Source organism: Molossus molossus, unplaced genomic scaffold (assembly GCF_014108415.1).
Source record: "Molossus molossus isolate mMolMol1 unplaced genomic scaffold, mMolMol1.p scaffold_m16_p_17, whole genome shotgun sequence".
Lineage (NCBI taxonomy): Eukaryota > Metazoa > Chordata > Mammalia > Chiroptera > Molossidae > Molossus > Molossus molossus.
The window spans coordinates 16442994-16455097 of record NW_023425352.1 but is presented as its reverse complement, the minus strand read 5'-3'; the positions used below and the strand labels follow the sequence as shown (position 1 = coordinate 16455097).

General features: G+C 43.2%; 1 non-coding gene across 1 annotated transcript; it reads left to right on the top strand.

The window, feature by feature from the left end:
• Nucleotides 1–4518: 4518 nt before the first annotated feature.
• LOC118632876 lies at nucleotides 4519–4625 on the top strand. The gene has a single exon (XR_004960123.1). It is a non-coding gene; the product is annotated as a U6 spliceosomal RNA (small nuclear RNA).
• The last annotated feature ends 7479 nt before the right edge of the window (nucleotides 4626–12104 follow it).

The following is a 12104-nucleotide window of genomic DNA, read 5'->3' as shown; positions in this document are numbered from 1 at the left end:
GAAAATTTTTGTGCTGTATTTTTGTAAATGGTACTATATCCCAACATAACAAAGCTATACCGAATCAATTCATCCTGTGTTTTTCTCAAGGCACACCATCTAGCCTAATCAGACCCACTGACCTACTACAACACACGTGAGCAACTGCTATACCTGGGTTTTCACACCTGCCCCTGTCAGCCGTGGAATGATGCCTCTCTTCACCACCCCTCCATTGTTCATCCTCTGAACCAGAGCAGCATCTAGCCCTTCCATGGGGCTTTCTGACAGCCCTGCTCTCGCTGACGTCTGCCCTCGGAAATTCGAAGGAACTTACCATCTCTACCAAGCGATGTTTTCCACCCACTGATTATTGACTCACTTTCTACAAGTGCTATAAATTGCTTCCTAATTATCAATTATTTAAAGACAGAGACTATGTCATATGTCCCTTCCATCTTTTTACAGCATAATAGGATCAGTAAATATTTATTAGTTGGTTAATAATAACTTCTATGTAAATACTGCAAATTTTGAAATAATCAATCAATTTGACTACCTCACCATAAAATATTCCTGCCCCATCTCTCATCTTAAGAACACGGCATTTTTTTATTAAAATTTTTTTCTTTATTGCTTTTAGAGAGAGAGAGGGAGAGGGAGAGAGAGAGACAGAAACATCGATGAGAGAGAACATCGATTGGCCTCCTCCTGCATGCCCCTCATAGGGGATCAGGCCCACAACCTGGGCATGTGCCCTGACCAGGAATCAAACCGGTGACCTCTTGGTGCATGGGTCGATGCTCAACCACTGAGCCATACCGGCCAGACAACAACACAACACCTTAAAGCCAGCGGGGAGATTCCTCATTCAGTCTCCTCATTTTTCAGATGAATCGACTGAGGCTAAGGGGATTGAAGTGACTGAGGTGACACAGCTAAGAGGAGCCAGGCTGCTAGGCCAGAGCCCGAGCTGCGGTGACGTGCCTTTCCTGGTGCACAGCATGATGCCCCGGGGGCGCCCTCTGCTGGTGAGTTGGCCATCACAGTTCAGTAGCAATGATCAGATTGAGCTGGCGTGCGCCACGTCCCTGTTCTTTCACTGTACTGGATGGCCTTGGGAAAATCATGTAACCTTTGACCTGAGCCTCCACAGCTACAAAGAAAGGATGATACATCCTGCATGATCTAACTGCAGCCCACAAGCCAAACCAGGTCCCCCTGTTCGTGTAAACAGAGTGTTATTGGCATACCCATCCGTTTACCGGCTGTCGATGGCTGTTTGCACGCTGCGGTGGCAGGGCTAATAGCTAGCACAGAGGCCCTATGACCCACAGGCTAAAATATTTACTATTTGGCCCTTATGGGAAAAATCTGTTGACTCCCACTATCTATATGATTGTATAAATCTCATACAATTTAATAGTGTAGGCAAAGGCTCTTTTAAACTACAAAGTGCTGTACCCACATTTTTTAAAATCACTGTTATTGACGGTAGTAGTCATCATAGCAATAGTGAATTATAAAAGATCATTACAATTGGGGCGATTAAAGTTTTCCTGGGTTAATAGATGCCATCTTAGTGGCAGTATTGCTTGATTTGAGATCACCTTGCTATTGTTCATAGTAATATGTTTTTACAGAACAGTGACACCTTTAACGGATTCTAGGAACATTTGGGAATATAACTAGGTCATCTATGTATAAAATACAAATGTTTTCAGAAGAACACCCATGGAGGGCATCTGCCCTCGCTTTTATCACTAACACAGTTGGGCACCCTCCTGCGTTGTAAGCACCTTTAAGTTCTCTGTGATGGAACTAACATTCACCTAGAAACACTGACTTACCACTCATCAACCTCTAATGTTTAGCTCTGTAGCTCTAAACGTACTGAGCTTGTTCACTGGCATTTTGAGAAGGAGATTATTGGCTCAGAGTGGTTTTGCCCGGGCATGTGCTCTGGCCATGGCCATTAGACAAGGAAGACAAACTGTTCTCAGGACAGTGTGGATATTCATCATGTCCAGCTCGCTGCCATGGTACTGACATGGGATTCTATCCTAACAGTCAGTGAAGGGCCTCAGAAGGGCTCTTCCACTGATGTAACCACAGAGTGGAGGATGGATTGGTGGACAAGAGCAGTTGTGGGAAGTAACTGGGAGGCTGCCAGACTAGTCCTGGCGGAGACCAGGGTGGTATGGACTAGAATCAACATGGAGATGGAGATTAGCAAACCGTCGGTGACAAGCTGAAGCTGGGAATGGTGGGAAAACAGGGGGCAGGAGCTAAGACAGTCACCAGCTTTGTGTTAACCCAAACCCAGCTTGGAGCTGCACAAGGGCAGTTAGCAAGAATACAGCCAGGTTTGTGTTTCTCTCAAACTCACTGCCCCTATTTAAAATAGACTTAGAGGCCCATAAAACCAATTCCAATTAGGGGCCTTTATTCCTCTCCAATAAAACTTAAAAGTTTCATTTGATCTAATAAAATTCTTAACAACATCTTTTTATTTTCCTCTTTAAAAAGCCATTTTACATGGTCTAAATATAATAACTATTTAGTAGTGATAAATATATTCCTATTTAAACAATTATTTTATTGTATAATATCAGCTTTAAAATGTTTACAGTATGAGGTCTGTTGAGGAAAGACATTATTTTATTTATAGGAGTTGGACTGAAAGACTTGATCTTCCAGGCACAAATGAGGCAGAAATGACTGCTCTAAGATGAGGCAGGATATATTAGGCTCTGTGACTGGGGTTCCTGTCTTTGTATAAGGATGTTTGTGTGTGTGTGTGTGTGTGTGTGTGCACGTATGTGTATACAGGGCAGTTTGCAGTGAAAGATAAGAAATTCCTGGGCAATATGAATTCTTTCCTGTCCCCCTTAATTAACAGTCCTCCAAAATCTCTTTATCAGAAACCCCTAAATATTAAAGGCAAATACTCTTAGAGAGGTGGAATAGAAAACTTTGATCAGCTCTAAATGACTCACTAGAAACATACATATAAGATGTGTATCTTGCCCGGCTGGTGTGGCTCAGTAGTTGAGCATCGACCCATGCACCAAGAAGTCACTGGTTCGATTCCTGATCAGGGCACATGCCCAGGTTGTGGGCCTGATCCCCAGTGAGGGGCATGCAGGAGGTAGCCAATCAATGATCTCTCTCATCAATGTTTCTCTCTCTTCCTCTCCCTTCCTCTCTCTCCAAAGTCAATAAAGAAAAATTTAAAAAATAAAAATAAAAAAAAGATGTGCCATCTCCGCAGTAAGAATAAAGCATCAGGCCCATCAGCGCTATGATGGAAGGTATACTGAAATCATAACTTGGAGCCTGGAACTCCCAGGCAACATGCTGGAACTATCTGGAGAACTGACTACGACTAGGCTGTTGGTTGAGGGAACAGTTTCCAAGGACCAGATTTCCAAATCCACAATTTTGCAGAGCTCGGCATGACTCCTAACCAATTCATACATTAAAATTGGGCTTTATTTCTGCCACACAGACAGACTTCTCCAAGGCTTGTCTTGGCCCAGCCCACAGCCCCAGAAATTGATTGTGTTTATGTTATGGGAATGAGGGCTCTAACCATTTGGTACATTCACCTGGCCATGTGAGTCTGTTTTCTAATGAGAGGAATGGACTTGTATGGACCTAGCCACAACTTTTTTCCTGGATCACACAAGCATCAATGTCTATGTGAAGAGGCTGGGACAGGGGATGGAGTGTAGGTTATCTGTGGCCATGTAGCAAGAAGAATGATCTAAATTGTGCATCTTTCTGTTCAACCATTTTTTCATCAGTTCATTTATTTATTCAACTATTCAACAGCTATTTCCTGAGCACTCACTTGTGCTGGACCCTGTGCTGGAGACTGGAGATACAGTAGCAAACAAGAGAGCCCTGGTTTCCTTATTTCAGAAGATGAGACCCAGTAGTGGGCCAAGACTGAGCTTGTAACAAGTTGGCATAGAAGGGCAGCAAATACAGTAGCCAACTCTGTCTCCATTTCATTGGATGTCTTGCTCTCTCAGCCTCAGGTTCCTCGCCACATTATTTTGCTGTCCTGGTCATTTGGTCCTCATCCAGTGGAAAAAAGAGCAAACTAGGGGCCTGTGCATGCTCACTGATCCACTGTGCAGCCAAATCACTTAACTTCAACGGCCTCAGTGCCCACAGCTGCAAGAGGAAACATGTCTAATGCAGAAACATGTCTAATGCAGATGAAGGTCAGTGGTCAGACAAAGGCAGTTTTGAAGTGGATAGTGTTACATCCATACCAACCACTGGAATCACAGTTATTGGGAATGGTAGGAGTAATATCATAGTGAGTCATGAAAGATAAACTTTACCTTTCTGTATATCCGATGTTTTATAGAATTTTTTAAAACTTAATCTAAAAAATAAGCTTAGGATTCACTTGCTCATCCATTCATATGTTTGCTCATTCAGCAAGTATTTAGGATCCGCTTTGTGTCAGGCACCCTTCTTGAACTAAAGAGGGAAATTAGAAAAATAAAACACGTGGTCCCTGTGCCGGCTTTGGCAGCACGTAGACTAAAGTTGGAACGAGACACAGAAGATTAGCATGGCCCCTGCTCCAGGAGGACATGCAAATTCGTGAAGCGTTCCATGTGAAAAAAATAAAAGGGGTGGTCAGTGACCTCAAAGGTTTACAGTCTAGACAAGAGGAAGAGACACACAGGGATTTAGACAACAGTGTCAGCATTTCAGTGAAGGAAGACACAGTTTGAGGCAAAAGTGCAGCAGACCCTGTCTCCAAGGCATGTGGCCAAAGGCGAGGGAGACCACAGGGGTGAGGCCCACGCAGCTCCACCTGAGCACGTCACTGGGCGCCGGCGTCCTGGCTCATGCAGTGCAGTCCGTTATCCGCCGAGCGCTCCACTCCGGCCTGGGCTGCTTCAAACACTTTTCACAATGGCTGACATTCTGCACCAGGGGTGATTTCATGCTGTGTTGTGATTCTTTTTCAATATAAGTGTCACAACTCTTCGCCTAGAGGTGTCACAATGAGAGGGGCTGTATTCATCATTCATTCTAATGCCTTGGGTTTGAAGAGCACTTGGAAGCTATTTTTCCCCCAGAGTACTTTATATAAGGACATATTGGTTTGGACTAGAGCCTGGCTCTCCTTCACAAAAGAATCAAGGTGTGCATTGTAGGAGGGCTCAGCTGTCCTTGTTACAGCCATTTGTGGGGACTGGGCGGGGGGGGGGGGGTGTTACTGGTCATTGCATGGTACCAGAAACTGAGCAAAGAAGGATGAGGCAGCATTCTATCATAACCAAGAGAGGGAATAACTTGTAACTCTTATTTTTACAACCTGCATAATGCTAATGACAGCAATAACCAGTCAACTAAATAGGGACTGATATACACACATATTATTAGAGTCATAATTCCAAAGATGTCCATTATCAGTAAATGGCGTACAGAAAGCCCAGAAGTAGTTTACGGTAGAATTAATATTGCTCTTGCATTAAATAACTATTAGACATCTGTAACTAAAAAAAAAAAAAAAAATAGTAGCTACTAAATATTACTAACATTATTCACATCCGTGATTCTAAATGCTTTAATAATATGTGCATATGTGTTCATTTATGCGTTACAGCTACACAGCCTGTACGGGAGGATTAAATCTAACCCTCACGCTGTCCAGACGAGTAAGTACACCGAGACCCAGATGGGTTAAATAGCAACGTCTAACCGTTTGTGAAAGAGCTGAGACCAGAAGCGGCTTCTCCTGACCCCCAGCCCAGAGCTTCCAGCATCCATCACTGAACATAACGGTGCCCCACCATTGGCGATAACTCACAGGGGCAGTGGCTTCAACTTCCACGTGGGTGTGAAGTTTAGGGATGATTCTGAAATAAGCTGATTTTTCATTCATGGGCAGCTAGGAAGCATTGTTCCTTTCCCCTTGGAGTAGGATTAGAGATTAGAGGCGGGGAGTAGCTACCTGCTCTACACAGGATTCATTAACCAGGAGGCCCCTTGGTCAGAAATACTTTATAAAAATCATGCCTATCCTCTGTCAGTGGTGGTATCTATGCTGCAAAGAAACCAGAGTAGTGAGTACAAAAAGCATGAAGCATATAAAGCTCAAAATAAAAGAGCAAGGGCTTTAAGTTCCCTTGAAATGTACAGTGGAATGAAGCACCAGGGTGCAATTTGGTTTGGTTGGTTGGTCGGTTGGTCGGTCGGTCGGTTTTAGCTGTAGAGGAACGGGAGAGCTAAGATTGCTGTTCTTTGGGTCTGGACCATGTGTCTTTAGGCAAAGCTTGGTACCACCACAAAGGCTCTGGCATCCTATCACTAGCGTCGGAAGCAGGTCATTCATTTATCCTTCTATTGTTTCCTTTGGGCTTGAGTACTGGTGCCCATATCTGAATTTTTCTGGAAAGTACAACTCTGTGGAGTCCAAGAGACCCCCATGCAGGCATAGAAGTGCCCTCCTGTGGGAGACCATCTGCATGGCATCCATCTTGTTAAGTCTGCTCTGCCGTCTCCGGCCCCAGGGCGGGGTCTCTCTGCGTGCAGTGTCTGCATTCCTCTAGATAACTGTTTACTCCATTCTTTGCTTATTTGTTCCACCTGGGGTATTTACTGGAATTTGCTTCAGGTGGGATACTCATTAACTGTTTCACCTGTTTTCCCCCTAGATAGTATGTGAACTCCCCCTGAATAAACGAGACTTGATCAGAACCCTGTCTTGTCTCCATTTCTCGTGTCTCTTGTCCCTCCTCATCCTCACTCCCCCTCTAGAGTCCTCGTTGCTCGACCTGCGGGACGGGTCACCTACCACCTGCATATCTAAGCCAAGTTCTTCTCCATGTGAGGGTCTAGCCTTGTCCAAGTCAGGGGTAGGGTCACCCACATCCTCTGGCTGGCTCTAAGAACAGGTCATCTGTCCAGCAGTGAGTAAATTATAGGTTGCCTCAACAGCCTCCTACGAGCGCTCCAGGTTTAGCCATGTCCCCTGTTGACTGGGCAGTTTTCCCAGTGCACGGAACCCCAGACTTCGGATCCTTCTGTTTGGATCGCTGAGATCTGCCTGTGGCAGATCTTCCTTCGTCTTGGTTCTCTGGATCCAGTCACCTTACCATCTGTTACTTACAGTCTCTCAGGATTGGATGCAATGGGTGTTGATCTTTCAGCTAACAGTCTGACCAGGGGTTAGCCCCACCCAAGCTAGGCAACTTCCAGAGCACGAGCTGCAGAATCTAACCCTGCCCTGATCCAACTCACCATGGGCAGCACCAACAGGGCTTCTGAACCGGTGCCCATAGTGCCGTGTGCCAAGCAGTTCCATGTGGAGACCACCGCTGCCCCCATAGAACATAAAGCCACCAGACAGGAAGTCAGCTGAGATGTAACAAGGGCAGGAGCTGATCCGAGATTCCATCCTTCACCTCTTTTGCTCTTTCTGTCCCTCATTAGCTGGATGGCCTTAGGACAGTTATTTAACTGCTTTGAGCCTTAATTTCATCATTTATAAAATGTAAATAATAATACAAATTCCATTCAGTGGTGATTACACTTATTGCAGTTCTTGCTGTGGGGCCCGGCACATGATAAGCTTTTAATAAAGGGTGACTCTTATTATCCTAATAAAACATAGAAAAGTGCCTGAAATATGGTAGTTGCTGAACAAGTGTGTGTGGAAGGATGCTGGTTATTTATTTCAAGGCCTTTGTTTTTCATCTCCACAGATTTATAGGAAAGCAGGTACCCACCAGTCTCTTCAGTGACTCCTACCTTTGCTGTGTCTCTTCTTTTCCTCCCTGTGCCGTGTAATTACCACTATAGGTAGTCTGGGGTCCCGGAGAGAACCACGACATCGTGTCAGCGATGATGTGTGGGCACTTGTGTGGCACTAAACAGTCTATGTTCCTCATCTCCCGCTTCCTTAGAACATGCAGCGGGGCATTTGCACAGGCCTTATCCCCTTTCAGCTAAGGTCACCAAAGATCATCTAACCAGCTAAATGTCAGCAAAGAAACCAGAGCCCAGATTTTACAATTTCTTACTCTGGCTCCATTTCCCAGGCTGAGTCTATTACATGCTGCAAATCTCCCCAGACCTGTGAATCAGGTGGTTAAAAGCAGCCATGTCACCTATAACCCCTTTCATCTGTCCTAAATATATATTAAAGAAAGCCATCCCGCAGTGCCTAAAACATAAACTATTAGTGTACTCAGCCCTGTGTAAGGGACAGCGGTGCCCCTGAAGTACCTCTGTCCATAAAGTGTCTGTGGTCTCTTTGGAGGGATAGTAACCATCACAGTGACAGCAGCGTGAGGCCAGATACCAGGTTGTTGCCACAGCTAGAAGACTTGTACTAGAATCTGACTCCATTAGAGTAGGTGCTTGACTTTGTGTAATTCATTAGCATTCCGAGAGTTTCAGGTTACTCACAGAAGATTATTTTTCTTCTCCAAAAATACCTACAAACAAGGCAAGCAAAATAAAGAGTTAGGCAAACAAAGATAAACAGGATTACCTGCGTAAGATCTGCCCCAGGAGAAAAGAGCTCCATTACACACACACACACACACACACACACACACACACACTCTCACACACCAGGGTATTGGCACGATAGAACTAGAAGCAAAAAGCAAATAGTATTGTTATTTTTTTAATTTTTCTGGGTTGGGATGCATCTCTTTACTTCCAATTACAACATCCCAGGAGCTGCCACTGGGTTTGTTGAAGTGCCTTAGTTTCCTGATGAACACCTGTATGTCTACACCATCGTGAAGATCAGAAAGAAATAAACCTCTGGGGAATGTGGTTAAGCGATTGCAGTATGGTAACCCATTAGAAAGCCAACCCACATTAAGGGGGATGAAACTTCGAAAGAATGACTGAAAGCCACCTACGTCATTAGATTCCTGCACAAAATAAGTTGCTGTGCAGGGAAGAGAGACGTTTGCAACACGAGAGCTCCTGGAAAGCGGAAAGGTCTAAATATATTCACAGCTGTCACCCCTCAGGGTTTAGGTTTTACTCCAGAGCCAGTTTCAGAGTCTTATTTCAATTGAAAGAGCTTTTACTTGATCTGAAATGCACTGAGATTCTATCAGGTAGAATCCATTGAGGGAAATTGCTTCCTGCATGATGTACGATTCATTCATTCACATCTCTGAGCTATTTAGAGGAAATAATCCATGGATTGTATCATTAGTTTAAAAGCGACTGCAGTTGTTGTTTGTCAGTATAATTTTAAGCCACAGAGGATCATTAGTTGGAAAAACATTTGAAAGGATATATAATTAGTTCTTTCACTAGAACAGTATGTTTTATGTTGGAGAAACATAGCATTAGAAATTAAACTTTTAAGCTTAACTCATCCTCAGGACTGTCATCTGAGTCCCTCTTTTCCCTTGACATACCACACAACCCAGAAATTGAAAGATGTCCAGAAAATGCAAGGATATTTCTAGGGGGACGGAACACTACTGTGAAGACATCCACAGTACAACTGCAAAATTATTGTGATGATAAAACACATCTCTTTTTGCTCACTCAGTAAAAAGCCAAGAAGATGTTCTCAAGCTTCATTATTCTATTTGCTATTTTTCCATTGGACCATTAAGCAGCCTTAGCTTCTTCCTCAGTTTGTGGCCTCCTTGAGGGTTGTCAGTATCTGGTTGTTGACAGCTTCCTCGGCCATGAATTAGGAGGTAAAAGTACTGATTATATCTCTGCTCAAATAGCTGACACTGCCATCTCAGAGTTCTGCTCTTGGCTTTTAGATCACCTCTTCTTCTCTCCTCCCAAAAGAGTAAAATTCAATGAGAGAAGAAATCCAACGTGAGGTCCACAAGTGTCATGTTGTGGTTTTACCATTTAGAAACATCAGGACAGAATTTTATCTTTTGTTCTCTCTCTTTCTTACTACCCAGCACCAGCTGAGCCATGCAAACCTTTCTTAGGAATGAAATATAGTCTGAAGTATCTACATAAACTAATTCAGCAGAATGATGATGGAAAAGGCAAAGGTGAGTAGAGCCAAACAAGTTCAACAGAAGGAAAATAGTATGATTTGCTGGGCCATTCTTGGGCTACCATCAGAACTTTGGTTTTCTGGCTTGCACACAGTAGAGGGTACAGAAACATTCAAGAATGTTGATTCTCGAGGTGTGGACTTCACAGCCTTCTCCTGATTCATCTATTATTCAATCTCAGCAAATCATTCAACTACTCTGAGTTTATAATCTTCATATGTGAAACTGAGGGCATAATAACAGAATTTTGAAAGCTAAGTACGTTAACATGTGAAAGTACTTAGTATAGTGCCTAGTTTATATTCAGCAAGAGTAGCTACTATTAGCATCATTATTATTATGTTTCTTCCTATGGACTTGATTCCTTTTCAAAATCAATATCTCTCCCCAATGTACAAATAGAGGCGGAAAAGGACTCCCAGAAATCTTAATTCATAGGATTACATAATAATCGAAGCTTTTCAAAGCAGCCCGTTCCTTCCAAACTGCGTGTTTATAGGAGGTAAAGCGATGTAACCCAGTGTGGCATTGGTGGGATCCGTAGATTTCATCTTCAGAGAAGCATGGGCAAAATTTCAAGATCGAAAGTAGTGAGATGTTTGCTGCTGGGGGTTCTTTTATTTTCTCTTTATAGCAGAAAACAATTATGGGGACCTATTCAAGATCTACAAATAATTCCAATCATATTATTTAGAATCACTTACTGCATTTAGATGTCATGTCTCTTTGGTCTCTTTGAGTGTGTAACAACTCCTCTGTCTTTCCTTACCTTTCATGACCTCACCATTTTTAAAGAGTACAAGCTAAGCTGCATTATAGAATGTTCTGTTTTACGTTTTTCTCTTGTTCTGTCATGATTTTTGCCTTTTTAGCAGGAATCCCGTGGAAGCATTGCATCCTCTCAGGCAGCACCCCAAGTGCATGGGCCCCTAGTGAGAGAGGTGAACTTCTGTCACTCACCTTCTGTCGCTGCCAGGTTTCTCCGTTGTAGAGTTCATTGATAAATATGTTGCACATATTTGAGGACACACATTAGGAATCTTTGGTTTCGTATCATGGAAAGTCTTCCCACTCAAGAGAAAACAATCTCAAGCTGCCCATTCTTAATAGAAGAACTGAATGCAGTGATTGGTCGTACAGAGCAGGGCTTTGTCCTCCCCCAACCTGCACAGAAATCAGCTTCAAACAACACACAATAATGTTACCTCGCAAAGCAGTTGAGCTGGAAGGCCTCGAAGGTGAGCAGGCCCAAATATGTCTAATAGTGGGAACCATGAAGTCAAATACTGGTGACTCAGCCCGGGTCCCTCCTGAGTCACGGGTAGAATTGGGAGGAGAAAGGCTCCCAGTGACCCTGGCAGCTGTCTCCTCTCTACGACCTTCTTCCCAGACGGGGACCTTACATGAGTCACGGTTCCCTTCGGCCAAGCACAGTCATTGTTAGGCCCAGAGTAGCCTCGGGAGCCTTTGGAAACGCCTGTCTATTCCAGACTAAACCCTCAGTGTGCTTTCTTCCACCTTGACAGACGGCAGCGACTGGGAGACACGGGCTAAGAAAAATGGCTTAGAAAACCTGCTTTTATGTTTAGTGACTCATTACTTCATTATGATTAGCAAGGCAACAGATATTTAGGGCAGAATACTTAGAAACTGGGGGAGGGGGGGCACTCAGATGAAAATAGCAATGAACCATATTACTGCCACAAAGGGACAAATACATTTTCTTATCAATCTTTCTGTCTCTTTACATAGGCCTGTGTTACAATAGATAATAATATGTAATGATATATAATGTTTTTTTTTAGCTAGCTAACTAGATGCTTTGTAACAAAATAAATGAAGTTTATTTTAGTTTCATAATTGCATATAGACTTTTTTACTAACTTATATCTTGGCAACTTTTCTATACCTTTAGATATTCACATAAATAATATTAAGGATTGCTTTGTGTCCCACAGTAGGAATGCATCATTATTTACTTAACCAATTTTGGAGACTTTAGAGGAAACAAATATATGAATACATTTTAATTTTTAAATTTACATATCTTAAATTAGTAGTGAGGAATAACATTTAGAATAT